The sequence below is a fragment of the Phocoena sinus genome, chromosome 8 (assembly GCF_008692025.1).
Source record: "Phocoena sinus isolate mPhoSin1 chromosome 8, mPhoSin1.pri, whole genome shotgun sequence".
Taxonomy (NCBI): Eukaryota; Metazoa; Chordata; class Mammalia; order Artiodactyla; family Phocoenidae; genus Phocoena; species Phocoena sinus.
The window spans coordinates 87,944,598-87,972,227 of NC_045770.1; positions in this window are offsets into that span (position 1 = coordinate 87,944,598).

A 27,630-nucleotide genomic window follows, 5' to 3' on the forward strand; every position below is an offset into this window, starting at 1 on the left:
GTGCATTGGATTTCAAAGAATTAATATGAAAATTATAGACTATTTTTGTATTGATTATGTGTTGAAATTATAATATTTTGGGTCTATCTGGTTAAATAAAATATATTATTAAAAATTACCAATTTCTTTTTACCTTTCTAATGAGGCTACTAGAACATTTAAAATTACACATGTGGCTTGTGTATTTTTATTTGACAGCACTGCAGTAGAGTGTAATCAGTTTTGTAAGCGTAATGTGTACTAAGAGGTACTGGGCAAAGCAAGTTGGAGTTATTGAATTATGCCTTGGAGAGCTGGAGAATCTTCAAAGAGGAGGTGACATTTGAGGCTGGCCTGGAAGAATCAGTAGGACTTTTTGATTGGAGGCTATTAGAATAGTTTTTGTGGGAGATAAGAGCCAGAATTAAGGCAGTGTAAGTGGATGTGGAAAGTATGGATTTGGTTAGAGATTTGGATGTAGAACTAGCAAGGACTTTTGATTGATGCAATGAGGGGACAAGGGAGCAACTGTGAGGTTAAAACACGATTTTAGCATGCAATCTATACACACATGCTGACTTGAGGAGACAACTGCATTGTGACATAATTGTTCATGAGACCAGAGGATCTCTTTTGACTCAATATATATACACATAGCATTCTGGTATTTTAGATGAAGAAAGACTTCATCATTTTTAAGACATCCCAATTCTATGTACTTAAATAGTTTTATAATAGAAGAAACAAAACTAAGTATTCAAAAAGAATTACACTTTGGCGGAGTATTCCATTAACTAGGCAGGGTAGATGGCAGGCGAACGTTACTGTAGAGCATTCTATCTGTAGAGTTGGTGTATTATTGGCTTCATTCCTTTTGGAAATTTTTTTAAAATAAATTTATTTATTTTTGGATGCATTGGGTCTTCGTTGCGGTGTGCAGGCTTCTCATTGCAGTGGCTTCTCTTGTGGAGCACAGGCTTTAGGTGCGCGGGCTTCAGTAGTTGTGGCATGTGTGCTCAGTAGCTGTGGCTCGTGGGCTCTAGAGCGTAGGCTCTGTAGTTGTGCACAGGCTTAGTTGCTCCGTGGCATGTTCCCGGACCAGGGCTTGAACCCGGGTCCCCTGCATTGGCAGGCAGATTCTTCACCACTGCGCCACCAGGGAAGTCCCCCCCTTTGGAAATTTTTGATTCCTACATTATTTGGGGCAATTGTGCATTACAGCAAAAGTGACACTGGAAAATGGGTCCCTTAAGGCCTTTGAATGAAATAGTTTTGTCTCAACCGTACCATTACTCTTCCCCTAACTAGCAAATATTCCTCTATGACTTTCAGCTTTATGGGTCCCTTGAATCGATGTGAGTGGTTTATTTTACGTTGGTTGGCAAACGCTAACCAAGTGCCTTTAGAAGAAACCTGAGCTTGTATTCATAGATAATGCTTACCCGGATTAGGTAGTGGCATTGAGGATAAGAAAGAGTAGAAGATAAGGAGAAGCTCCTGCATGTATACACCAAAATGGGAGGGAAGAAAAAAAGAGTATCTTGAAATAATGTAGCAGTTACAACATGAACAAACTTGAATGGAGAAAATTTCACTCCAAGCCTGCAGTACCGGCCCTAGCTTGTTCAGCGTGGTGGTAACACCAAGCAATCTTATTCCTTCAGCATCCGTCTTATGGGGAGTTTTGCACAAGAAGGAGAAGAAATACTTAGACCTGATATTGAACTTCCTTGATTCCTTCATCAAGAAATTTCTTTTCCCTTGAATGAGGTAAAGCTGTGTCCTCATTTAAAAGAATAAATTTTCCTTATGTGCTAGGTAATTGTGTGGATGAATTAAAATATGAAAAAGACACAAAAAATTTTCATTTCATTGGCTTGTTTCTTGGAGGTCGAAGGTACCTGAGTACAATAGCATGGGAAATGACATGAAAGAGACAATCTTAGAATTTCCTAGAAAAGTATTTCTCCATATGTGGAAGAGAAATCGATACTTTTCACCCTGGCCTACCCAGCCCTTACATCCTATGGCCCCTACTTACCTCTCCAATCTCATCTTGTACCTTCTTCCTCATTTTTTATTATGTTCTAACCAGTTTGTATTCTTTTTTGTTTTTCAAGCACTCCACCTTGTTTCCACCTTAGGACCTTTGCTCTCACTCTTCTTTCTGATTGGTCTTCCCAAGTCTTGGTGTAGCTGGGTCCTTCTCATTATTCAGGTCTCAGGTGAAATGTGTCTCCCCAGTCTCTCTCTTGATCACCCTATCTAATCCCGTTCTTACAACCTTCACTCCTTCCCGGTTTATCCCATTATCTTACCTTGTCTGTGTCTTATCTGACTCTCCCATTAGATCATAAACTGCAAGAGGGCATGGACCTCCTCTGTCTTTTTATTGCTATGTCCCCAACACCTGAAAAGGACCTGCAATAAAGTAGGTGTTCAATAAATATTTACTGAAAGAATCACACCTAAAGTATGAGCTTATTAGTTTGAAGAACCCAGAGGTCCATTTCATTGATTCAGTTTAGTTAGACATGTACTGAGCACTTTTGGTATATGTTCTTACTTCTTAGACTCATGACAATACGGTGGCCCATGCAAATTTGGGAAGCCTCACCTGATTGGCTTGAACTGTTCCATCCAATCTGTTCCTTCTTTTCCTTGCCTTAACTCCACGGGAAATTGAGAGACTCTTGGTTCACATGGAAACTTGACCCACTTCTCAATTGTTCCTTTGAAACCTTGTTAATGTGGGGCCTTTAGGGACTTTCCACCCCCTCACTTGTTCCCGTAAACCAACCTCTTGCGCCACTCCTTCTCCCTATCGAAACCAATTCTTCTGCCTATCGTGCGCCACTCCTTCTCCCTATCGAAACCAATTCTTCTCCCTATCGAAACCAATTCTTGGAGTTTTTCAGTTGACGGGGACTTTCCAGCCAGCGGGTAATTTTCCAGTTGCCCGTAACAGGTATACGCCCTAACCGCCACAATGAACAAACAACTGTAACGGCCAGAAGGTGGGGCAAAAGTTCCTAAGCCAATGAATTCAAAAGTCACCACATTTACCCAATCATTGTGAGAATATACCCGCCCTATGAGTAAATAAACCTATAAAAAGTATGTGATTCCGCTTTTAGGGGTTCCCCATCGGCCTCCTGCGTGAGGTTCAGGGAACCCCGGTGCATCGGCTCCTAATAAACCTCTTGCGTGTTGCAGCGGCTCTCGACTCTTGGCGGTTCTTGGGCGAGTTGGAATCCCTCGTAGACCGTTTGGGTCTAACATTATGACTTCTTAACATTAAAAACCCTATTGAGGAGCCGTTCCTGTGATACAATACTGATATTGCCAACATTCTACATTAAAAAGTGTGGACTGACGACTGAAGGGAAAAACAAAACCGAACTTCAAGAGTGAGGTAGGAAGGAGAAAAATTCCATTTTGGTAGCTGCCTGTAAAGCAGAAGCCTTTATCCATTCATTCAAAAGTGTTAGTGTTCATAAGAGTCATCACATTTTAGAGGTGGTCTTAAAGCCTAATTCCCTCATTCTCATTATACTTTATTTATTTTGAGTGTCATGTAAGCCACAAGAGGTTTTTAATCAGAGGAGAGACATAATCTGACTTGCATTCGGGGGGAGATGGTGGAAAGGGGGTAGGGCTGTATTGTATTGGGGGAAGACTCCACTGGAGGGACGTGTGTGCCAGGTTATATTGTTCTCTCTCTGGAAGTTTCTATGATTTGGTTATCCCCAGTATTCTGAAAATTTACGATGATCTGTGTTGACACAGGTCTATTTTCATTTTTTGTCCTGGGCACTCAGTAGCCTTTTAGTCGGGAAAGCTATATCCTTAGTTCTGGGAAATTGTCTTGAGTTATTTTTTGATGACTTGCTTCCTTCCGTTTCCTCTTTTCTTTCTTTCTAGAATGTTCGCTTTTTGGATATTGAACTTCTTAGATGCTACTACAATGTTTTCGTACTCTCTTCTGTTTTCTTTCCTTTTGCTCTGTTTTCTGAGATTTTCCTCAACTTTATCTTCCACGTTTTTATTGCAAGGTGTGTATTATTTTCTTTTTTGAATTTTGTATTATTTTTAAATCTGCTAAATAGTAAAGCCAATTCCATGAAAAGCAAACACACACCAAGAAACTACATCCAGAGTAATCGGGACAGCATGCCAGAGCTGCATCAGGGCTAGACGATTAGAACTGAGAGAGTGAAGGTAGCATCTCATCCTTGATAAGGATGAGCATGGTGCCCCTTGATGGGAAGCACTTGTGTTCATGATGCTGAATGAATGAGCCATAAGAGATGGAGATTCCAAGAGGGACTTGGGTATTCCCAGCATGTTGTAGAAAGCGTCGGGTGTGAACAAGTGGAGGCTAGGTAAGCTCTAGGATCCCTAACACTGAGAGAGGGAAGTGATGCATTAGGTGCTGGGTCTTTGCCTGGGTTGCCTTTGGAATGTACGAGGCATTCATGTGTTAGGCACTCCATCCTCTAAAGCAGCTCCTTTTTCTCTTCCTGATGTTCCTGTTTTTGTTTATGGCACCACATTGGTTGCCAGAGGCTATTATTTTGGCCTCTGCGCTATCTTTTCGTTCCAATCTCTCTCCTCTGTACCCCCCTGGCCATTATTCAAGACTTCATTTTTACTTATCTCCTCCAGGAAGCCTTCCTACTTCCCAATTAGTCTCTAAATGCCTCTATTCTTTCCATCCTGGCTTGTTTTACGCATTGTTTTCATATTCATCTTAATGTTACTATCTTGTTTCAAAACTACTACTAGCTGCTCATTGCCTATTGATTATTAAAAACTTCTCAATTTAGCATCCAAGGCCCTATTCCCTTGTACCCCCACGATACAGACAAAACTGACTACACGTGGTTCCCAAATGTTGCCTCCCACCTTCATGCTTTTCTTCTTACTGTTCTTTCTTTCTGGATGGTCACCCTTCATTTCTGCCCAGTGAATTTCTCCTCATCCTTTAAGATGCACCAGGTATAATTTCATCTTCCCCAGAACCTGGATATCACTTTGTAACGCTGTTGCTACTTGTCACATTCTGCCTTGTGTACATGTTCCCCCCTCACTGGGAACCACCCCCCTCACCGACTCCAAAGGCAAACACCAAATCTCATTCATTCTTGCATCTTTAGGAAGCGCTGTCTCTTACGTATTACGCTTCTTATCTGGCTTCATTTACTTACAAAATCCAGGAAGAGTGCCACAAAAATGGATCCCATTAAGATTTATTCATTCAACTAATGTTTATGTACTGTCTGGTTCTTTTGTTACGTTTTGTTTTTAGAAACAAATAGTTAATGTCATGATTTGTTAATCCATTGAATTTATGATAAAGAAAAGAAATGCAAAATGTCTGCACGAGCTGTACCAGAATGTTGATTTATTGAGAGAACAATCAGAAAAAGTAATTCCATCCAGTACAAAAATGGGAGGGAAGAAAGGCCCAACAATATGATTCTAATGTAAGTGAATTTTGCATGAAGGAACGTATGAAGACATTTTAGTATCAAAATAATGGCAAGTCAGTAATAAAGGTTATGCTACATGATAAATAATTATAATACTTTGCATCTCTATAAAAATGTGCAGTGTTTCTAAAGAGATTTTTTTGTTGGTTCCACTTCAGATGGTAGTAGGTTATCTCCATTGTGTGCATTTAGAATATTGACATCCCTGTTAAGATTAAAAAAGTAAATCCAATAACTCTCCAAATTGTGTTAATATTGGTTATATTCTCAGAAGAAATTAGCATGGATTTTAGTTTAGGTTAAAAAGTATTTTCAAGGGATGGCTTATGTGCAAGTGGTGGTAATGGTGCACGAGTAATTAGGGTGTTTAACAACCATGCAGAAAAAACTGCTAATTCTTCTTATTTTTACCCACAAAGATGGGAAAACCTGGAAAGTATTTGAATCACAGACATATTGGGGCATTTTGGGGGAAAAAGCCATGATATCAGATGTCTTTGCAAAAATGATTTCCTAAGCCCTTTGGGTTTAAGAAGGTCATTGTCTTGAACTTATAGAGGACTTAGCTTGAAAAATAAAGGTCAGCTGATTCCCGAGGAGGCTTTAGTTTCCAGAGAGCAGTTTATGCTTTTCTTTAAATGCTTTGGTTATAGTATTATCCTGTTATTGATGTATCGACTCTAATGACTTCTGATGACTTGATGTTTTTATATCTATCTATCTATATATATGATATATATTTCATGTGTATATATATTTATATTATTTTGCAGTGAATCCAACTTATTTTCAAATGTGAATGAAATCCACAGTTTGGTTAGTCTGTGTTACCTTTTTGTTTTGCTAAAATTGAGTTTGCTAACTTTTCTCTGGGGAAAAAACCTGCAGCATTTGTTTCTTCAGCTCTATTCCTGTTTTTGTTCTGCCCTGTGAGCTTTGCTTATAGCATCGGTTTCTGCTTCCCCCCGATCCCACCGAGTATAAGTGTAACAGAGAGAGGTACATGTTGGTGGATGTTTTGTGTTTGAACAGCTGAACACCTGGCTACTGGTATGCAGGTGCCCAGAACTCTGGAGGAGGGGCCTTCATTTAAGACAAACAAGAAGAATATGTGCAAGTTGCAGATGAGGGCTTGGGTATTGGAATTGAGATGTTTCTGTGTTCAAGACAATAAGGAAATGTGAGTCCCTTGCAAGTCAGGGACTGAGTAAAGTGCTGGTCAGAGCATTTCTGGAAAATTTCTTCACTTACATAATGGCTTCTGTATTTGTTGGCCTAAATGAGTCTACTATATCCTGTTTAGTTATGGTACTCAATTTTCAAGGATCACAAAGGGTTTTATACAGATGGTGCCCAAAGTGATCACTTCTCATTATGGTGAAATGAAGCTTTAATATGCTATATATCGAACAAATAACCTGTCCAGTGCCATCACCATAGTTTAGAATGAGAAATGAATTACATTTTGCTAAAAGTGTGCTCCCATGTTCATTTTCCCCAAATTTGACAGTCATTACATTTTAAGTAATAATTAATCAAAATAGAAAGTATTAAGAAAACACTAAGCGTCAACTGAGTGTTTACCACATGTTCACCATCATATTAGATGAGATGTGGGAGAAGAAAAATGAATGGCTAAATACTTAGTAACATCACAGAGAGGCCAGTTTTGACACCGGAAAGAGAAGTCAGTGCAGTACCCTAGCTAGACTCATTGCTTCAAATAAGTTATTGACATTCCATAGCTAAGGGGAGAAGTAAATAGACCTTACTTTCTAGAAGTTGAGCCCCGTGTTCTTTTGGGGAGAGATGGCTCATCCGGATGATGTGGCATCAGTGGCACATACCAGTATCTGTATGTAGTTCCCTGCCCATCCCCCTCCCCCGTCAGACACTACACCACAGATGGCACATGTTCATCTTGCAGTGGTGAAGGGTTGACATCAAAAGCAAAGAAACCCTTGAAACCCATCCCTCGCGGCCCCCAAGAGCAGCTTCTCCCCACCACAGCGATGAAAGCCGGAGATAAGAGGGGCATTCCCACCACTGTGCTCTCTCGTGGGCCCCTGACAGTTAACGCAGGTGGGCGTAAGGGGCTGCCTGTCTTTTGAAGGTCGTCTGTTGAACTAGAAGGCCACCTCCCAGGGGTCAGTGCCCTGCTTTGGCCCAGGAGCTGCTCTGAGAGTAACCAGGTGGTGAATACCTGCCCGTATTTTCAGAAGACCAGAGGTGGCTGTCAAGAATCCCTCTATCATTCAAATGCAAGGCGGTGAGCCTTTGCGATGAGTGGCCGTCGCAGGGGCCACCTTGATTCTTGTTTTTTCAGAAGTCCAATCCGATTGCTGAGCAGCTGGCTCATCTACCTCCTCCCATCAGCTAGACGGGAGGGAGGCTGGCTCTGTTCAACTCAGGGTGAGCACAGCTAAAGTGCAGAAGAAGAGAAGCAAGCGTGAAATGAGTCTGCCATTCACCAAGCAAATGTCATTTGGCTTAAATTGGACTCTGCTCTTTTATCTTGACCCACAACCCAGCACAACTCATTGTAATACATTATCACATACAAGATAGTTGGCTCATTAATAATACCCCAGGAAGGAGACAGGAGTAAACAATGAAAACTCCCACACATCAGCACCATAATGTACTACCATATTTTTCCTTCTTTTCCTCAAAATCCTCCATGTAATTAAATCCCAAGTAAGTCAGCGAACAAATCCCTCAGCTTCTTTTATCGTACTTTTGTTTTTTGGAGTGAATTTGTGATTCTTCATACTAGGGAGCAGCTAAGCACAAGCTCCTGGATGGCTCTGAAAGTTTTCCTACAGACAATAAATATTTATCGAGTGCTTCTGTTAAGCAGGGCACTGGCACTCTGGAGTTGCCGCAGCAAAGACAGAATGCGTATTGCTGGTAACTGCTGTGATGAATGCCAACCTGGATGAAGTGAAAGAGAGCATTTGGGTGAAAAGGGAAAACCTCGTTAAGGAGGTTACAGGTAAGCTGAGACCATAGTGACAGGATGGGGCCAGGCTGGCAATGACCAGGACGAAGTGTGTTCCTTTTTGAGCCAATAGCTAGGACAAGACCCTAAAGTGGGAAAAGCTTGATGACCAGAGAAACATAAGGAAAGCCTGCGTGGCTGGAGCGTAATGAGAGAAAGCAAAGGTTGTTGGAGATGACTGAGGCAGGTAGGGTGGTCCTGAGATTGTATGATACTGGAGGTTACAGTAGGGAGTTGGATTTTAGTCTCTGTGCTGCAGGAAGCCATGGAGGTTTTATTTGAAGTCTTTGATGTGCTTTATATTTTAAGAGATCAGCTCTGCTTGCTGGTGTTGAGATGGGGTCAGGAGAAGAAGCAAGATGACCCGCTATGTGGCTGGTTTTGCAGTCATCTAAGTGGGGGGGTGACGGCGGCTTGGGTGTTAATAGCAAAGGTGGAGAGAAGTGGATGGATTCAGGACCTATAGTGGAGATGGAGTTGATGGGACTCAGTGAGGGATTACATACGGGGAGGCTGAGTGGATGAGAAGACTTGAGGCTGAATCCTAAATCTATGCCTCACAGTTTTCTCTTCCAGCCTCTGAGGGTGAAAGCTAGGATAAAGGAAAACATGTTGATGGGGGGTTGAGATGTGTCTGGAACTTCCAAACATAACACTATGATATAGTAGGAGGTTTCATTCTTTATGAAACATCCTCTTTCTGACTTGTGATACTTCTCAAGCCAAGCGCTATTTTCCCTCTTTTCCAGTTGAAACCTGTGGATTATTTAATTACACTATCACTTTGCAATAGCCCAGCCTCATTCTCATTCATCTCAGCCTCTGAAAGAGGTTTTAAGCCAGTCATCCAAATATCAGTGGTGGCCACAGCACCTAGCATAGACCTAGAAATTGCCTAATAAATGTCTGGAATTGAATTGAAAAGGGATTTAGGGCAACGCCTCTCTGTGTGGTCTGTAGTCTCACGTGGTTCTGTGAACTGTTTGTTACAAGTCCATGGCAAGAAAAGTCTGGAAAGAAGAGCAAACATTTAGAAGCTTTTATAGCAAATTGAAATTGCTGTGACATCCAAGCCGCATTTCATTTTTCCAGTAATTTACTTTTATTCTGTTTTATAAAATAGCCATCCAAGATGTACTGGAAATTATCAGACAAAAAGATGAAACTGGGTTTTCACACCCAAACAGTTTTTTTTTTTTTTTTTTTTTTTTTTTTTTTGCGGTACGCGGGCCTCTCACTGTTGTGGCCTCTCCCGTTGCGGAGCACAGGCTCCGGACGTGCAGACTCAGCGGCCGTGGCTCACGGGCCCAGCTGCTCTGCGGCATGTGGGATCTTTCCGGACCAGGGCACGAACCCGTGTCCCTTGCATCGGTAGGCGGACTCTCAACCACTGCGCCACTAGGGAAGCCCCATTTGGAGATATTTTAAATGAGATAACTAAGTGATAATCTCACTTAAAATAATAAAGTTGCCCATCCATAGTTCTCAAAGCTGATCCACATCAGAATCGCCTGAGGGAAGATTTGCAGATTCTGACTCATTAGGACTGGGGAGAAGTTTAGGAACCTGTATTTTTTAAGAAATAAAGATAATATTTTAGACTTAGGTAACAGTTTGTGCCAGACACTGTTCTAGGAGCTTTCCCCACATTAACTCATTTAATCCTTATAAAACCCTATAAGGTGGATACAGATATTATCTCTATTTTACAAATGAGGAAATCAAGCCACGGAGTAACTTCTTAAGGTCACAGAGCCAGTATTAGAAACTGATTGGGGTGTGACGGTGGTGTCTGTCTAGAGGGTAGCACTTGGGAAAAGTATCGCAGGTGCTGGTGGCCTTGGGGATGGCAGGTACGGGGATCGTATAGCCCAACTCTCTCACCCTCTGGGTGGTTATCCATTTCACTTGGACAGATTGGGCCACTGACATTTTCAGAGTTATTTCCTTATGCTAAGATGATTGCATTCTTCATTTTTTCTGGGCATAGTAATATAGTTGTCCATTTAGGGCATTTTGACTTATTTCCCCCAGTAGACTCTTCTTGCCCTTCTATTTCCTATTAGCTCTCCTCTGCCCCCTGTGAAGTGCTTGTCTTTATCAGACAAATGCTTCTATCTTGAGTCTCCAAATAAAGTGAAGGAAATGGAAATAATATGTATGTCCTAGTGACACTTTATGAATGAAGAAATAGTTATTTTTAAAGATCTAGAGTTTAAATGATTAACATTATTGTAACTAACACAGTTAGTATATTACAGATAATTTTATTTATTTTCACCTAAACTGAAGCAGAATGATGGTATTAAAGCTATGATTAATTCTATGGTGACGGCTGAATTGTGGGCCACCTGAAAACAAGATGAAATTTTAAAAGGCCTTAATGTAAAGTCCTTCACTTAGATCCAGACATCCAGGGACACAAGTTTCTAGAAGTATTTCCTGGAGTCATTTCTAGAAATAAAGCTGTTTTAAAAATTAGAGCTAGCATAAATTAGCATTTACTATTTTTCGGGCACTGTTATAAGTTCTTTAAATATCTGAGCTCATTTAGTCTCTCCAACAACCTTATGGATAGGTACTATTATTACTAGAAGTTTACAGATGAGACCATTGAGGCACAGAGAGGTTGCATAACTTGCCCAAAGTTGCACAGCTGACAAGTGGCAGAGCTGGGATTCTAACCCAGGTGTCCTGGCTCCAGAGTCTGGGTTCTGAACCACCCTTACTGGACTTTGGCTGGGATTATATCAACTCACTGTGGTAATGTCGGTAATCCGGTGCTGACCAGAATTTAAATTGTCATTTTCTGTGTCCTTCATTAATTAAAAAAAAATGGGGAACAAAGGGTTGTTAATAAGCGCTATGAGCTTATTATTAGTTATTAGCATGGTGTTTCAATACATCGACTCCATGGAGGTTCAGGGAAGGGTACGATAAAAAGGCTCCTTAATTGTGAAGATATTGGGCAAACGTGGGTGATGACTGCTCACAGGACCATAATGTTGCCCTTTTGCAATATTTCTATGTCGGAGGGGGGTTCACTGGAGGGACTCAGGAGTAAATTTAAGGGGCCATGGAAATGCGAACATAGAGATCTGGGACTGGGAGAGCTTTTACAATCCCCATTTGCAATGGAGGCATCTGTGTCTGCTGTCTCAATAAGGCTCTTACTTGACTTTCAATAGAGGGGACCAATCCTCTTTATGGAAGTGAATATTGCAGGTGAACAGTTTTGTTTTGTTTTCCCAGTGAATCCAAGACGAGCAAACATGGCCAGCAGTTTTCTCTCCATAACCCTACCTGGCCTGTTAAAATACACAGCTCCAAGCTTTACTGAAAGAACATGTTTTCATCATTTTTTTTTTTGCCCTCTTCTGACTATTCAAAGGAATTCTGGCCAAGAGTTCCAGGAACTCTGAATGTAGCTGCTGCAGGTCCATAACAAATTCACTAAGTGCCCCATTGTCCCCTGTAGCCTGGGCGCTCTTTTTGGTGGAAAGTGTAATCTCCTTTGAAGAGTTTTTTTCAAAACTCTGCTGAGTTATTTCGGAAAACCCAGTCTTTTAGAATCCTTATCTGAAACACTAAAAAAGATATGAAAATCAATTAACTTCACATATGAAAAAATTCTTCATATGGTTTATCTTCCTTTACATAGTTTCTTGATTATGTTTGGAAATAAATTGCCTTGATTATAAATTGGATGGAAAGGAATGTCTTTTAATTAATTTGAAACATGCTGTCATGATGCTGATTTGTACCATAGAATGAGAAACTGAGTTGAGAGCTATAAGTCGTTCTGATAGGAGTGAGCTGCAGTTGTATTTTTATTTTATTTTTGGCTGAGTGGTGGACTCGGAGCTCTGCTTTCTTAAAGGGACAAACTGAAAAATCTGTCCTTTATTTGGAAGTCAGGCTGAGTTTTATTGGCTTTTGGTTGCCTGAGAATTTGTGAGAGCATTTTACAAACTTCTCCTGTTTTCTTTCTTTTTTTAAAAAACGATAACAAGAAATTCCCAAGGTCATAAACTGAGACACTGGCAACTACAAAGAAGAACTTTGAATGACGGAGCTGGACAGAGCAATTATGTAACAATCTCTTATGGCTAAACTTTATTAAGGGTATTATCTCATTTAATTGTAACTCACTTTAAGCTGCGGAAACTTCTCAGAGAGGTTAAATAACTTAACCAAGGTCACTCTGTTAGTTCACAGTTCAGCCAGATCTGTTTGATTTCAAATCTATGCTCTTAATTGTTCAGGTCTTGGGATCTTAGGAATCTGGGGGCTTCTTGTATGATTAGTGGTCAATGCTAAATTGCTAACATTAATCTTAAGTGGTGTAAATAACAAAATATACCTTGTAAGATATATATGATGGTTAGTCTATAAGTCTACCTGTGAGGTTTTTTTTTTTTTTTTTAACCTGTGAGTTTTAATGCAGGGACTTAGATACCAGATAGCCTTTTGTTTGTTTGCTCATAATTATCTTAGTATGATGGTATTCAAATTTAGGGTTGATAAAAGATTTAATGCAATAGAAAGTATTATTGATCTTTATTATGAGGCCATTATTCATTGCTGTGGCATTCTATAAATTTAAGTAAAAGTATAGGAAATATTTATATCTAGGATTTAAAATACATGTGTAAAAAAAAAAGAAACTGAATATACCCAGTGACCAAATCTCTGAATATTTTGCTGATAGAAATAGAATAGATAATGTGGATAGTGTACGGGGATGAATTTACACCAATGTCAAAGACACCCATTGTTTTAAAAAAACATTTTGTATCCTTACTTTGGAAATCACTGGAAAAATCCTGAACCATTTTTGTTTTTTCTTAACAGAAGCCATAGTTTTAAAAGAAGACTTACTCCATCCAAGAAAACTTTTACAGGTGACAGGAGGGCCTGGAGGTATAGGTATGTTATCAAACCAGAGGTTTACAAACTTTGGGACATATTGAAAAGATGTTTAAACATCTTCCAAAACCTGTAATTGATTAATACATGCGTTACATAATCCTCATTTTTTAGATGGAGAAACCAAAGTCTATAATAGTTAATCAATCATGTTAAAGGTTATCCAGAATATTCCAGAATTATCCCTCCTTCCTGATGTAATTGCTATTTGGTTTTTCTTCAATTCAAGACAATTAAATAGCATTCAGATGGGTTTAATTCTTATATTAATTCCATGGTGCAACATTAAGATATTTTAAAAATCACAAATGTACTAATTATTCAATACAGAAAGTTTGGAGTATGAGAAAAAAAACACATAGGAAATACAAAACCTCCTGCCAACCCAGAAAACCTCTTCACAAAGATAGAAGAGAAAAAAACAGTTTTATTAACTGAATGAGCATTAAACAAGAACGTGATGCACATCCATTAATGCAGGCAATCCATTAAGAGATTACAAAAACAGAAAGAAATCTCACCATTTTGTATAGCCAAGCGGATACAACCTGTTCCATACACGTTCTCAAGATAAACGTTAACTAGTACTCAAGTAAGAGGACTTGACAGCACTATTTGCCACACATAGTTCGCCCTAATTTCGCCTTATAGTTGGGATAGCCATCTGTGTTTGCTAGTTGCCTTTACCCAAAGGAAAAGTAAATTTCTCATATCTTCATGACAGGAGGTAAGTTTGCAACATGAATCCCGGAAGGTAGGCTCTTGTCCTCCCAGGAAACTGAGAGATAGGGGCCCTATCTTTCTTTCTTTCTTTTTTTTTTAACATCTTTATTGGAGTATAATTGCTTTACAGTGTTGTGTTAGTTTCTGCTTTATAACAAAGTGAATCAACAATACATATACATATATCCCCATACCTCCTCCCTTTTGCGTCTCCCTCCCTCCCTCCCTATCCCACTCCTCTAGGCGGTCACAGAACACCGAGCTGATCTCCCTGTGCTATGTGGCTGCTTCCCACCAGCTGTCTATTTTATATTTGGTAGTGTATATATGTCCATGCCACTCTCTAACTTCGTCCCAGCTTACCCTTCCCCATCCCCATGTCCTCAAGTCCATTCTCTACGTCTGCATCTTTATTCCTGTCCTGCCCCTAGGTTCTTCAGAACCTTTTTTTTTTAGATTCCATGTATATATATATGTGTGTTAGCATATGGTATTTGTTTTTCTCTTTCTGACTTACTTCACTCTGTATGACAGACTCTAGGTCCATCCACCTCACTACAAATAACTCAATTTCGTTTCTTTTTATGGCTGAGTAATCGTCCATTATGTATATGTGCCACATCTTCTTTATCCATTCATCTGTTGATGGACACTTGGGTTGCTTCTATGTCCTGGCTATTGTAAATAAAGCTACAATGAACATTGTGGTATATGACTCTTTTTGAATTATGGTTTTCTCAGGGTATATCTTGCGTTCCTATACACTAATGATGAAAAATCTGAAAGAAAAATTAAGGAAACACTCTCATTTACCATTGCAACAATAAGAATAAAATACTTAGGAATAAGCCTACCTAAGGAGACAAAAGACCTGTATGCAGAAAACTATAAGACACTGAAGAAAGAAATTAAAGATGATACAAACAGATGGAGAGATATACCATGTTCTTGGATTGGAAGAATCAACATTGTAAAAATGACTCTACTACCCAAAGTAATCTACAGATTCAATGCAATCCCTATCAAACTACCACTGACATTTTTCACAGAACTAGAACAAAAAATTTCAAAATTGGTATGGAAACACAAAAGACCCCGAATAGCCAAAGCAATCTTGAGAAAGAAAAACGGAGTTGGAGGAATCAGGTTCCAGACTTCAGACTATACTACAAAGCTACAGTAATAAAGACAGTATGGTACTGGCACAAAAACAGATATATAGATCAATGGAACAGGATAGAAAGCCCAGAGATAAACCCACGCACATATGGTCACCTTATTTTTGATAAAGGAGGCAAGAATATACAATGGAGAAAAGACAGCCTCTTCAATAAGTGGTGCTGGGAAAACTGGACAGCTACATGTAAAAGAATGAAATTAGAACACTCCCTAACACCATACACAAAAATAAACTCAAAATGGATTAAAGACCTAAATGTAAAGCCAGACACTATAAAACTCTTAGAGGAAAACATAGGCAGAACATTCTATGATATAAATCACAGCTCTATCTTTCTTGATAATTACTTTTTAAAGAGATGGCTCCCTGATCCTCGAGGAAACATCCCTGGATTGTAAAATTGGCAAGAGTCTTATTTAGCTTCTAAAAAATTTACATACATTTCGAGGAGGCAGAGAAAGAGCTTACAATGATGAGTTTTAAGGTAAATGCTCAAAGAAAAAAGGGAGTTGGAGGAAGGTGTCTTTCCATTTTCTTTGCCTCAGTGTGAATTGCTTTTTTTTCTTATTTCTAATTTGTATTCACCTTTACAACACCAGTATCAGCATCGCCTAAGATTTCGATTTCTGAATGTTACTCTTTTTCATGCTCTATTTGGCTTATTAAATGTTGATGTTAATCTTAAAAGCATAAACACACACACACACACACACACACACACACATGTGATCCAGAGTAATTACTGGCAATATTTAGTTCTGTCCTTTTAAGTCTTCTCTCTATGAAAGGTGACTTTAAAAAAAATCTGTGTGTACCATTCTGTTAAGAGGTCTTACTGACCTCTTAAGAGAGAGGTCAGGTGGAGCAGACAAGTAAAAATCACTTGATGTGAGATTTCTTTTTCAGTAGACTATATTTCACATATAGAAGCCTGCACAGGAATGAGACATTTTGCATAGCATTTAATTAGTGGCTGTTTGCTTGGTCAAGCTTTATGTGACCCGTGCAGTAATCAACATAATTATGGGCACAAATTGCATATGCAAAATTGAGACCCAGTAGATGTCCTCATCTACTCCCCTGTTCCCCTGGGGAACTGATGGTTCCTGACAATAGGGTTGTCTGCAGACACTAGCATGCAGTGGTTGCTTGCTTTCTCTCTGCTTCAGTGCTTTTCTTTCAAACAGCAGATAGATTAAAAAAAAAAAAAAAAAGAAGAAGAAACTCACAATACCAGAGGAAGAAGGAAATCAGGGGTCAGGAGGGTGCCTTCTTTTTTAAAAAAAAATATATATTTATTTATTTTATTTTATCTTTGGCTGTGTCGGGTCTTAGTTGTGGCATGCAGGATCTTTTGTTGCAGCGTGCAGGCTTCTCTCTAGTTGTGGTGTGCGGGGGTTTCTCTCTCTAGTTGAAGCGCGCGGGCTTAGTTGCCCCGCAGCATGTGGGATGGGATCTTAGTTCCCCAGCCAGGGATTGAACCCACGTCCCCTGCATTGGAAGGTGGATTTTTTACCACTGGACCACCAGAGAAGTCCCGAGAGTGGCTTCTGAACTGGCAGCTGGAGCACTTTATAGCCCTCACCACCCATTTGTGAAAGTCAGGTCTTTCCTTTGATTATTTGCAAGTCTCTCTTACCATTAGACTGAAAGTTCCCTGAGGTGGCGGCCATGTCTTATGTCTCTTCTGTACTTCCTGTATCCTTTCTCAAATGCTGAGAATGTAGCAGGTATTCAGTAAGGATCTGGAGAATTTAGCCGAAGAGCTGGGGTTTATTAAACCCCAGCTGTTATTATACAACAGGGGGATATTTTGAAATGTTTTTTTATTTTACACTTCCCTCCATGTAATCATCTCCCTAGTTTACTTGAGGCATCTTCCTACCTCTTAGAAAGGTTACAACAGGGGTGCAAAGGGAAAGAAGGAGTTAATATTCCAGGTTTGGTATTTAAAGTAGTATGTTTGATTCTGCAGTAAGATAAGACATTCTTCCAGAGGGGAAAAGAAGTCTAGGGCTCCTTTCATAGGAGTTCCTCTCACTCCCAGCTTACCGAGAGGAGGCCTCAGTGGATCAAAGCATAAAGATTTTCCAAGTGTAGAGGCACCTCCTTCTGCCTAGGACAGGTAGGGCACAAGGCTTGATGTCCAGAAGGAGGATAATTTATAGAGGAAATGGAAAATCCGTGGTCTACTCCTCTGGCATAGGGGGATGGGGAGAAGAGGAGGGGAGACAGGAAGTGAAGAAGAGGTGAGATCTCCTTTCTTCTGGGCCTGAGCCCTGGGGATGGGAAGAGTGTGTGTGTGTGTGTGTGTGTGTGTGTGTGTGTGTGTGTGTGTGTGTGTGTGTAACCAGCATTAAGTTGGGATTCTGGGTGTAGATTTGTTTCTCAGGCTGCCTTTGCAGGAACCTGTGGACAGCTTCATCAGAAGACACTAGTCAGCACAACCGGGTTAGGCCTAGGAGGCCCTGCTTCTTCTGAACCAGGCTTAATTCTCAAGTGACTGAAAGGGACCTAGGATTTCCTCACGTCCGCAGGGCCGGCCACTGAATTTTGCAGAGCCTGCCTGGGGAGCCTGGGCCGCTTTGGTGGGCAGAGGAGCCAGTGTTGCTGAGGACAGCAGGGCAGTGCTTCCTGGCCAAGTCTCAGGGGTGTGTCCACTGTGCCACCAGGAACTGAGGTCAGGCGAGTCCAACAGACCCTGAGTGATGCCAGCAACAGACTCAGAGGCACCAGCAGAATGTCCAGAGCATAGGTTCATGACTCAGTGGTCTCCAGTCCAGGGGTCAACCCAGTCTGGGCCCTCCGCAGCAGATGCTGGCTGACATCTCAAGGACCCCGGCCATCTCCCCTCTGCCCCATGAGGTCACAAAGCCACACCCTTCCTTTCCGGCTCTAAGGTGCCACCGTAGGAGGAGCAGAGGAAAGGGAGGTGCAGACTCTGAAACAGCATGTATCCAAGCCATCCCAGCCGAGATGGGATACCAAACAAGACTAAATTACTAGGCTGGACAAACCTTTCATTTTCTTCTCCTGCCATCAGCCTGGTGAAGGTCTTCCAGGGAAGCAGATCAATTACAGAGGAATAAAAGGCTCTTTGTTTCTGTACATCTGAGTATACTGTAAGTGAATATTGATCCTTCTACACAGTGTGGGTGTGTTTTATGTTTCTTTAAATTCTCTGGGAATGAACATGTCCTAGCTTTCTCTGTAAGCTCCAAAGTTAGACCTCTGTTGATATAGGTGTCAGCAGGAAGCAGTGCCTCCCAAGGTGGAGGGAAGTGGGGAGGAAAGCTTCCTGGTTGCTTCAGGTGAGGTGAGAGTGAGCTGTGAGAACTAGTGCGATGGTTTGACCAAAGCTGCTGGCCAGCAGATCTGAGCAGACAAGCAAATGTGCTTATTCTCTTAGAAAATACCCCTACTCTGCCTTCACATGGTCAGCCCAAATGCCTCATTTTGCATTAAATGTCAACTCATCTCCAGGGACAAAGATAAAAAGCCACTTTGAATTTACCTATTTAAACAAGAAAACACCAAAGCTGTCAGCCATACTATGGGAGCAAAACAGATTCTTCATCACCGCTGCAAATAATGAGGTTTCCGGACAAGAACTGTGTGCGTGAGTGTGTGTGTCTGTGTATGTGTATTTAGTTTTGAAGGCAGCATTTAAAAAGAGCAAAGTTCTACTCCTCACCTGGGAATTAGCAGTAGCACGGACATGGAGGACCTAGCCAGGGCTTGGTATGCGGTAGGGCCATCAATAATAGGGGGAAACTGTAAAAATCAGGGCAACCAGATTTTTCTTCATCAGAAGTATGCTGGTTGAAAGGGGTAGAGGGCTACCACCCTGTGCCAAGAGCTTGCACATCTTTTCGTGCAATATCTCATTTAGTCCTTTTACTAGCCCCATGAACTAGAGATTTATGTATTGATTCTATTGAAAAGAGAACTTAAGCTTCAAGAGTCCTACCCAGGTCCCCAGCTGGTGGGTGAGAAGGTTTGAATTCGAACCTAGATCTGATTTAAGACTTATGCTCCTTCTGCTACCCCTTACTGCCTCCTTTTGGGAGAGGTGAGAAAATCTCTCAGGGGGAGCCAACAGTTACACTTTGTACTTCTTTATAGAACAGATCTCATCTGTAATTTTTTTTTTTTTTGAGGCACGCGGGCCTCTCACTGTTGTGGCCTCTCCCGTTGCGGAGCACAGGCTCCGGACGTGCAGACTCAGCGGCCGTGGCTCACGGGCCCAAGCTGCTCCACGGCATGTGGGATCTTCCCGGACCGGGGCATGAACCCATGTCCCCTGCATCGGCAGGCGGACTCTCAACCACTGCGCCACCAGGGAAGCCCCTGTAATTTTTAAAATTAAATGTTTTCCTTCCTGGATGGTGAGCAACATGAGAGCTGGGGCCATGTCTGTTTTGTGTATTATCAGTAACACATGACATATGCCTGGCACATAGTACATGCTCAGTTTTCGTTAGTTGATTGTAAGTAACCATACGATATTGGAACCCTAAAGGTACACTAATGCAAGTTTTAGGGATTGTTCTTTGCAAATAAGCTTCCTGAGATATATCGTTAACTTATTTAGAAAAATAATTCTTTTTTTCCCTAAAGCTACAGATGGTTTGTGAGAGTCTTTGATGTTCATACTAACTAAAAACTCCTACATGATTAATAGAGAGATAAGAAATGTCCAAGAACAGGCAAGTCAACTGCTGAAGTGATCATTGTTAGTTTTCTGAATCTCCCATCTTTTTCCTTCTCTTTCTTTTTTTCCCTCTTACAGACCAGGATGAGAGTTGGTTCCTAATGGTTGGACGTGGGCTTTGTGAAACCTAGAGAAACATAACGGGAATGGGACCTATACTTTGAGTTCAGGGGGCACCATTGAATGGCCAGCAGCTGAGACTCAGGAATGGTGTGGAAATTGATTCAGCTGCAGTCAAACAATAGCTGCTAACAAGAAAGGAACACAGTGGGGAGAGAACAGAATGAATTGAAGGAGAGGTGAATATGGGGGTTCCTAGGGTTACCTGATTACCCAGGCACTACTGCACTTTTTTTTTTTTTTTTACTACTGCACTTTCTGATTAATACTTTGTGTCCATCTGGAAGAAGGCCTTATCTCTCCTCTTCTAGCTGAATTCTAAGCTGAAAATGCAAAAGTTAAGCTTGTTGGGAGGCCCAGGAAGCAGTGCCTCTATTTCAATGAGGATGAATATGACTTCTGTCCCAGCCATTTGCGAGGCCCAGGAAGCAGTGCCTCTATTTCAATGAGGATGAATATTACTTCTGTCCCAGCCATTTGCATCTGGGAACCACATGGTGGTAGTGTTGCATCATTCCTTGTGAAAGCTTAACCCACAGCCCCATCTCGGGTAAATTCGATTGCTAAGCCATAAATTGGGAGATGCAGGATGGTGTTGGTTTAACCAGCGAACATTGTACTTGCATTTGGTACCACTGATTGTGTTTTCCGTGATAAAATATAGCACACTCTGGGAAAAGTAATACATTTTCACCCCTCGTTAGACTGCTTGCGTAACTCAAGCAAGTAACAAACGTGGACACCGTCTGAAATCCAGTCACATAGGCTCAGTTGTCCCCAAGATCAAACTAATTAGTTTTATTCTATCCAGCCAACACCTGCTTGAGAAGAACATTTAATGCCATAAAACAAACCACCCACCAAAACGTAAGTAAACTGTGAAAGGCCCACACATCAATGTCATGTCGCCAAGCTCAGCTCTGAAACAAAGCCTTACAACCTACCCTGGTGGGTTCTCTTGGAGGAAACTCTATTTTCTAATCTAAGCATCTCCATTAAGAATTATGTTCAGAGTCGTGAAATGTTCCTAAGTAGATGATATTGTTGGCCATCTTTTTCCTCTGCATTAGGAACAGTCTCTGAGGACACGCTCAGGGTTGAGTTCTTTCAGCAGATTCTTTTTTTTTTTTTTAATCGAAGTTAGTTGATTTACAATGTTGTATTAATTTCTGCTGTACAGCAAAGTGGTTCAGTTATACATATATATACATTCTTTTTTTAAAATATCCTTTTCCATTATGGTTTATCATAGGATATTGATTATAGTTCCCCATGCTATACAGTAGGACCTTGTTGTTTATACATTCTATATATAAAAGCTTACATCTGCTAACCCTAACCTCCCATTCTTTCCCTCCTGCAACCCCTCCCCTGAGACAACCACCAGTCTGTTCTCTATGTCCATGATTTTCAGCAGATTCTTGAGTCCTCAGATTTCTGAGAGTGTTTGAGGAAGAAAGATTAAAGTGAAATTATGTGGTAGAATCAGATGCCACAGGGATTGGAGTCTTGCGAAGTATGATGGACTTAGATCAAGTACTGAATACGTTTCAGTGCTTTTTCAGTGAGGGTACATGTGTTAGAATTGTTTGATCTAGAAAAGGTCCAGGTAAAAATGAGTTGTCTTGGGGGGGATGGTTAAGGGAAAGAATGCCACTAGATCAGTGAGTGGTTCTCTGATTATAGCAGGCATCAGAATCAACTGGAGCACTTATAACTCAGATTCCCGGCCCCCACCCCCAGACTGTCTGATGCAGTAGGTCCTGGGTGGCACCTGAGAACTTGTATTTCTAACAAGTATTCTCAGCTGTCTGTCCAAGTGCCACATTTTGAGAATCCCTACTCAAGACCTATTTTTCCTAAAGAACAGGCAGCTGGTTATTTCTCATTTAGGTGCTTTGCAGAGAATGTTGAGAAACATTAACTCAACAGAATGAAAGGCTTGCTTTAGGATCCAAAGATGCGAGTTCAAATACAAACACCATAACTTGGGCAGTGGATGAATAGAAGGAGTGACATAACCTCTTAGAACCTCAATTTGTCATCTAGCAAATAAGACTGTACTCAGATGTCAGGATTTGAGTCCTGGCTCCGCTAGTTACTATGTGACTTCATGCAAAATACTTAGCCATTCTGAGTCTGATTCCTTAAAAGTTAAAAAGAGAGATCTTTATTTCAGAGCTGTTTCGGGAATAAATCATTTAATGTTAAAGATTTGCTAATCCCTCGCTCCTTTTTATTTTTCCTTCCTTAGTTGATTTAGGTACCTGAAAGCACTTTATGAAATATAAGACATCATAGAAATGTTAGTTAATATTTTACAGAGAAATTGCTTTAGGAGAAGCCTTCCTGGGTCCCTTAGATGATCTGTTTTCGTTGACCAGCCTAGTGAATTCAGATAGAGTGGCTATTCTCGTTTCATGGTCTCACATTTGTTCGACTGAAATCACTGGACAAACCTAAAGTTTGCATATGTAGTTCAGGTTGCAGGAGGGAGCACTAATAACTTCTGGAATCTTCTCCAGATTGGGTTGGTCAGCCGTTTCCCTCCTTCATCTCCCATTTTAAAAGATAGGAATAAAGACTGAAGAGCTGGATGACTTAGTGCAGCTTGGCTGAGAGAATGGGGGTCAGCTGGGGGAAGAGATCTTGTTGGAGCTTTTTTCCTGTCTCAGGAGAGGTGGGTGCCCAAGCAGAATTTCCGCATTATAGCTGTGTCTAATTGAGGTCAATATGACTTGTTAGGCAGTGAAAAAAAAATTGGTCAGTTGAACGTTGGTTGAAGATGTTAAAGACCTAATTCTGTTTCTGCCTGTAACTAGTTGTGTAACCTTGGGTTAGTCATTTCCCTTCACAAAGCCTCAGTTTCCCCATGGACAAAATGACGGGTTTGCATGAGATCAGGTTTTTTAAATAGCACTCTGTAGATAGGATTCATGGACCACCCCAAACTCCAGAGCTTTTATCAGATTCCTAAAGGGGTCTACCGCACTAAAAATTTTAACCTCAGGTTTTATTGTTAACCTCAAGTCTAGCCTTGCAACTCTGCCTGTGCTGCCAAGTAACCATTATGGCTGGGTTTTTCATTGAACAAGTCAAAGTGGTCAACTAGCTCTTTTGGTATTGTATAGATACTGCCTATGAGTCAAACCATTAGGGGAAATTAACCTTTTAAGCAATGGTGAAAGAATGGAAAAAGATCAATGGCAAAGGAAAGGATGAAGCCATAGAAAGGCTTCTTGGTGCTATGTAGCAGCAGCTGTGTAAATGTACTACCGTGTAACGGGCTACAGAAACTGGGCTTATCAGTATACTTAGAATTGACCAGATTTAAAGTGATGGCTACTCACTAAGTCAATTCACCTGAGATTGATGGATAAACTAGAATGCCAATATGATTATTTACAACAAGAGAGAATTCCTGCCTGTGCCTGGATGGCCCCTTTACCAGGCATTGGCTGAGTTATCAATCAGCAGATTGTTGAATAAGGATTCAAAGCAAAAGGATGCAGATAGCTTTGAAGAATATTTCTTTTGGGTCAAGGTAAGGTTCCATTGTGCCAATATCATCGATTATGCATCAGAAAGCACTCGGTAGGCTTTTTGCTTTCTCCTGCTCCGTGTTGATTTATTTGGTTTGCTTTTCAGTGGGCACCCTTGTTCTTTGGGGGCATACTTCACTTTGTCCCCGAGGTACTGCCTAAAAAGCCAGTTAGTTTCCTTATTGAATGAAAGGATCATCTTGTGCAAACCCAGTTAAGTTGACGAGATACAGAGCACGCTTTTCTATTCACAACATCCTTTAGGTTGTTGACCCACGTTGCAAGCAAGTTGAGTGTCTAACTTCATTTACCACAATGATGCACATCATTCTTCTTGAGTTTCTAGTAACTATTTCAATGCAACCGAGGCCTTTGTTCAAATACACTTTTTGTCAGTTCTCACTATAAGAGCCCGTAGCTGAAAGAAGCCTCTTATCTAGTTCTTGGCATCTTCTCTGTTTACCAAGAGAGGAGACTGACTGCTCATTCCTTTACTAACTTGTCAGAAGAACAACCTTTTAGCAGTTTGGGGATGATCGTATTCACTTCATGCACCCCACACAGGCATAATGAGATCATCAGGGCGCTCCTGCAGGTCCTTGCCCACCTGAACAGGCATTCTGTAAATTAAATCAGTAGTTGTCACAGAGTTCTAAACATTCTGCCTTTCAGAGAGAGAGGCAAAAACACACTGTACGTGTACTTCCTCGCAAGCAAGGCTGATGTAGGAAAGCAAAGCATTTCTACAAAATAGTCAAGGCATTTTCACTGTTCCAGTTGATCTCCTCACTAATTCTCCCCTGGAATACCTACATTACGATTTGACTTGTGAAAGATTATTTACCCAGAGCTTGTCAGAAGCATATACACTGTATAAGGGGAAACACTGAGCTGGAATTCATGCTGCCTCTTTCTTGGGATGCTAGGATGCAAAATCAGTGGCAGAAAATTTCAGCGCCTCAGTCCTGTAGAATAGGATGCCAGCTACAGTCAGACTCCTCAACCTCTTATTTCCACACAATTGTCCACAATTTTATCAATGCCAAGCAGGAGGTACAGATATGAAACTTGCTTTCTCCGACCCTCCTTCCTCTTTTGCCTTGTTTTCCACCCTTGGTGGTGGACCTGCCCCAGCTACTCAGGTCGTTGCCTCCAGCTACTCTCTTTCAAGTCTCTATAAACACCAGTGCCCTAGAAAAATGGCTCCATTTATCTAGACTTATCTGAGGCGTAAATGATTGACCATAGTTTGATATGTGATCCATCCTACATGATATTTGCCTTTTAATAGGAAAAACCCAAAGGAATACATTTCTTGTCCTAAAATTTCAGATTATAACAAAATGGTAGGTCAAGTGTCAGGACGTGGTAGTGGGAGCCAAGGATGCGTTTCTTGAGTCCCAAGAAAGCACATCCCCTTAGATCAGACCTTGTGTCATATTTCTAGGCCTGAATTCTCTATCCTTGTTTCTTACTGTGCAATTGATATAAAAGCACAATGGTCACTGCCACTCCTTTGAGATCAAGCATGCATTAACCTGTGGGGTCGTTTTATAGTAATTAAGTGATAAACCCTCTCTGAGGTAGTGCGCATGTCAAAGGCTTTTGTAGTTGATTAGCAGGGGAGTGAAACTGAAGAGTTTAATCAACCACCAAAGTTGTTAGGTTCAAGTTTACGCTAGCACCACATTTGCAAATGTGTATCAAAGAAAGGAAGGAAGGGAAGGAGGGAAGGAAAGAAGGCAGGAAGGGAGGAAAAGATTTCCATCCACTGACATGTAGCACATGTGCTTTTCCGGTTTCATTGCAGGCTGGAGCAGATTTGTGCTACATTTCTCAATCCCAGCGCCGGGCTGTGCGCCAGCTGACCTCATTCAAGGCTCTGGGCTCAGCTGGGGAGTGAGTGAGCAATGCTAATAAGGAGGCCAAGATCAGAATTTCCTTAAGGGTGGAGCCGGTTGGCTTTGTCCCTAGTCAGAGGGACTGCTCTAACCTCTCTCTCAGCCATACTGTAATCATTAGTTCCAGGGTAACAAGGATGAAAATATATGGATATATCTATATGACACATCCCAGTGTTTGGAAACGTATCCAAAAGATAAAGTCTGTCGATAGCGTTGTAGTACTATTATTGCTGTATGTAAAGGATAACACCTCCCTCCTTCCTCCCTCATTCCTTCACTTGTCCAATGTTTATTATAGCTCATACCCTTTTCTGGGGTTGGTGCTGAGGGAAATACTAAGACCGATACAAGGTAATTCCTGACCTCAAAGAGTTTACAGTAAAGTGGGGTAGAAGCCTCCATACTGTTTTCCATAACAGTGGTAACATTTTACATTTCCACCAGTAGGGTACCAAGGTCCTCTTTTCCCCACATCCATGCCAACACTTGTTACCTCTTTTTTTTAAATAATATCTATCCTAACAGGTCTGAGGTTATATTTTGTTGGGGTTTTGGTTTGCATTTCCCTGATGATTAATGATGTTGAGCACCTTTTCATATTCCTTTGGCCAAGTTTATGTCATCATTGGAGAAATTCCTATTCAGGTCCTTTGCCCAGTTTTAAATTTGGCTGTGGAGTTGTAGGATTTTCTTATACTTTTACATGTTAACTATACCTCAATAAAGTGATCTAAAGAGTGAGGGGAGTCTAGAAAACTAATATTTACGGTGCTTTTTCATGTATGTTGTATTAAGGAGAGTGTAATTGATTATTTCTGGGGGGAACCATAGAAGGCTTTTAGAGGAGCTATCTGCTGAGTTGAATCATGAAAAATGGATAAGGGTTAGCCAGGTGGATTGGCGGAAATCTGGGATACTCCAGCTGGAGGTAACAACACCACACATAGGAATACTTAGAGCAGAATGGCAATAGCGTGTGGCTTTCTGTGGCTAAAGTGTAGGTGATGGGTAAGTGCAGTGATAGGAGATTAGACTGAAAAAGTGGGTAGGGGTCAGGAGGGGGTTTCTGGGCCATACAAAGAACTTTGAAATATACCTCTCTGGCAGTAGGGAGCCTTAAAATCTAATCTGGAAAAATATTTAATCTGTGGTCAAATCAAAATTTTAGAACAAGCCCTATGCCAGCACTCCAGACTGCAGATTGGAGACAAAATTGGTAGCGTGACCCAGTAGGAAAGCTGATGTCATGGTGCAGGTGAGAGATGACAGGTGCAGGTGAGGGTCCAAACTCAGACAGTTGCAGTGAGTATGGAGGGCAGGGGACAGCTTTAGAAGATAATTAGTAAATTGGCATAACCTGATTAACTATAGATGCGTGGGTGTTATTGGAGAAAGAGTAGAAAAAGCTCTTACAAAAGGAGACAGAAGACCTTGAGGATATTCTTTCCAAAGACGGGGGAACTACCTCTCTCTCAGGGAGTCAGCACTTTCAGAGAGTACGGCTGCCGTGGGAGGGAGTTCTGGGTGGGACCTGATGGGGAAGTCTGCATGAGGCCCACAGATGCTTGGGTGCTGGGGAGGAGACAATAAAAACAGGCAGGAGAGCTGGGAGCCTTGACTGAAGAATGGAGAAGAGTGCCCCTTACGTTTGTCACAGACCAACCTGAGGTGGCTCTTCAGGACAGATCTTTAACAGTAGTAATAATAATAGCAATAAACTACATAGCTCTAAGCACTTTATGTACGTTGGTTCATTAATGATCAGGAACCTGAGGTGCAGAGAGGTTGATAACTTGTCTGAGGTAGAGCTAGTAAGTAGTAGAGCTTTGAATCTAGGCAGCCTGGCTCCAGGATCCATGTGTTTATCCCTCAGCTGTCTCCCAAATGACGGGCAAGAGAGGACACGAGTCCATAAAACCCTGGATTATGTCTGTTTCCTTATCCCAGCGATTCCAAAGTGAGTCACTCCAATTTGATGTGTACTTTAAAATAGAGAGAGGGAAGGATACTGTCCTTGTGTCCTTGAATTCAGGTGAGAGTGAG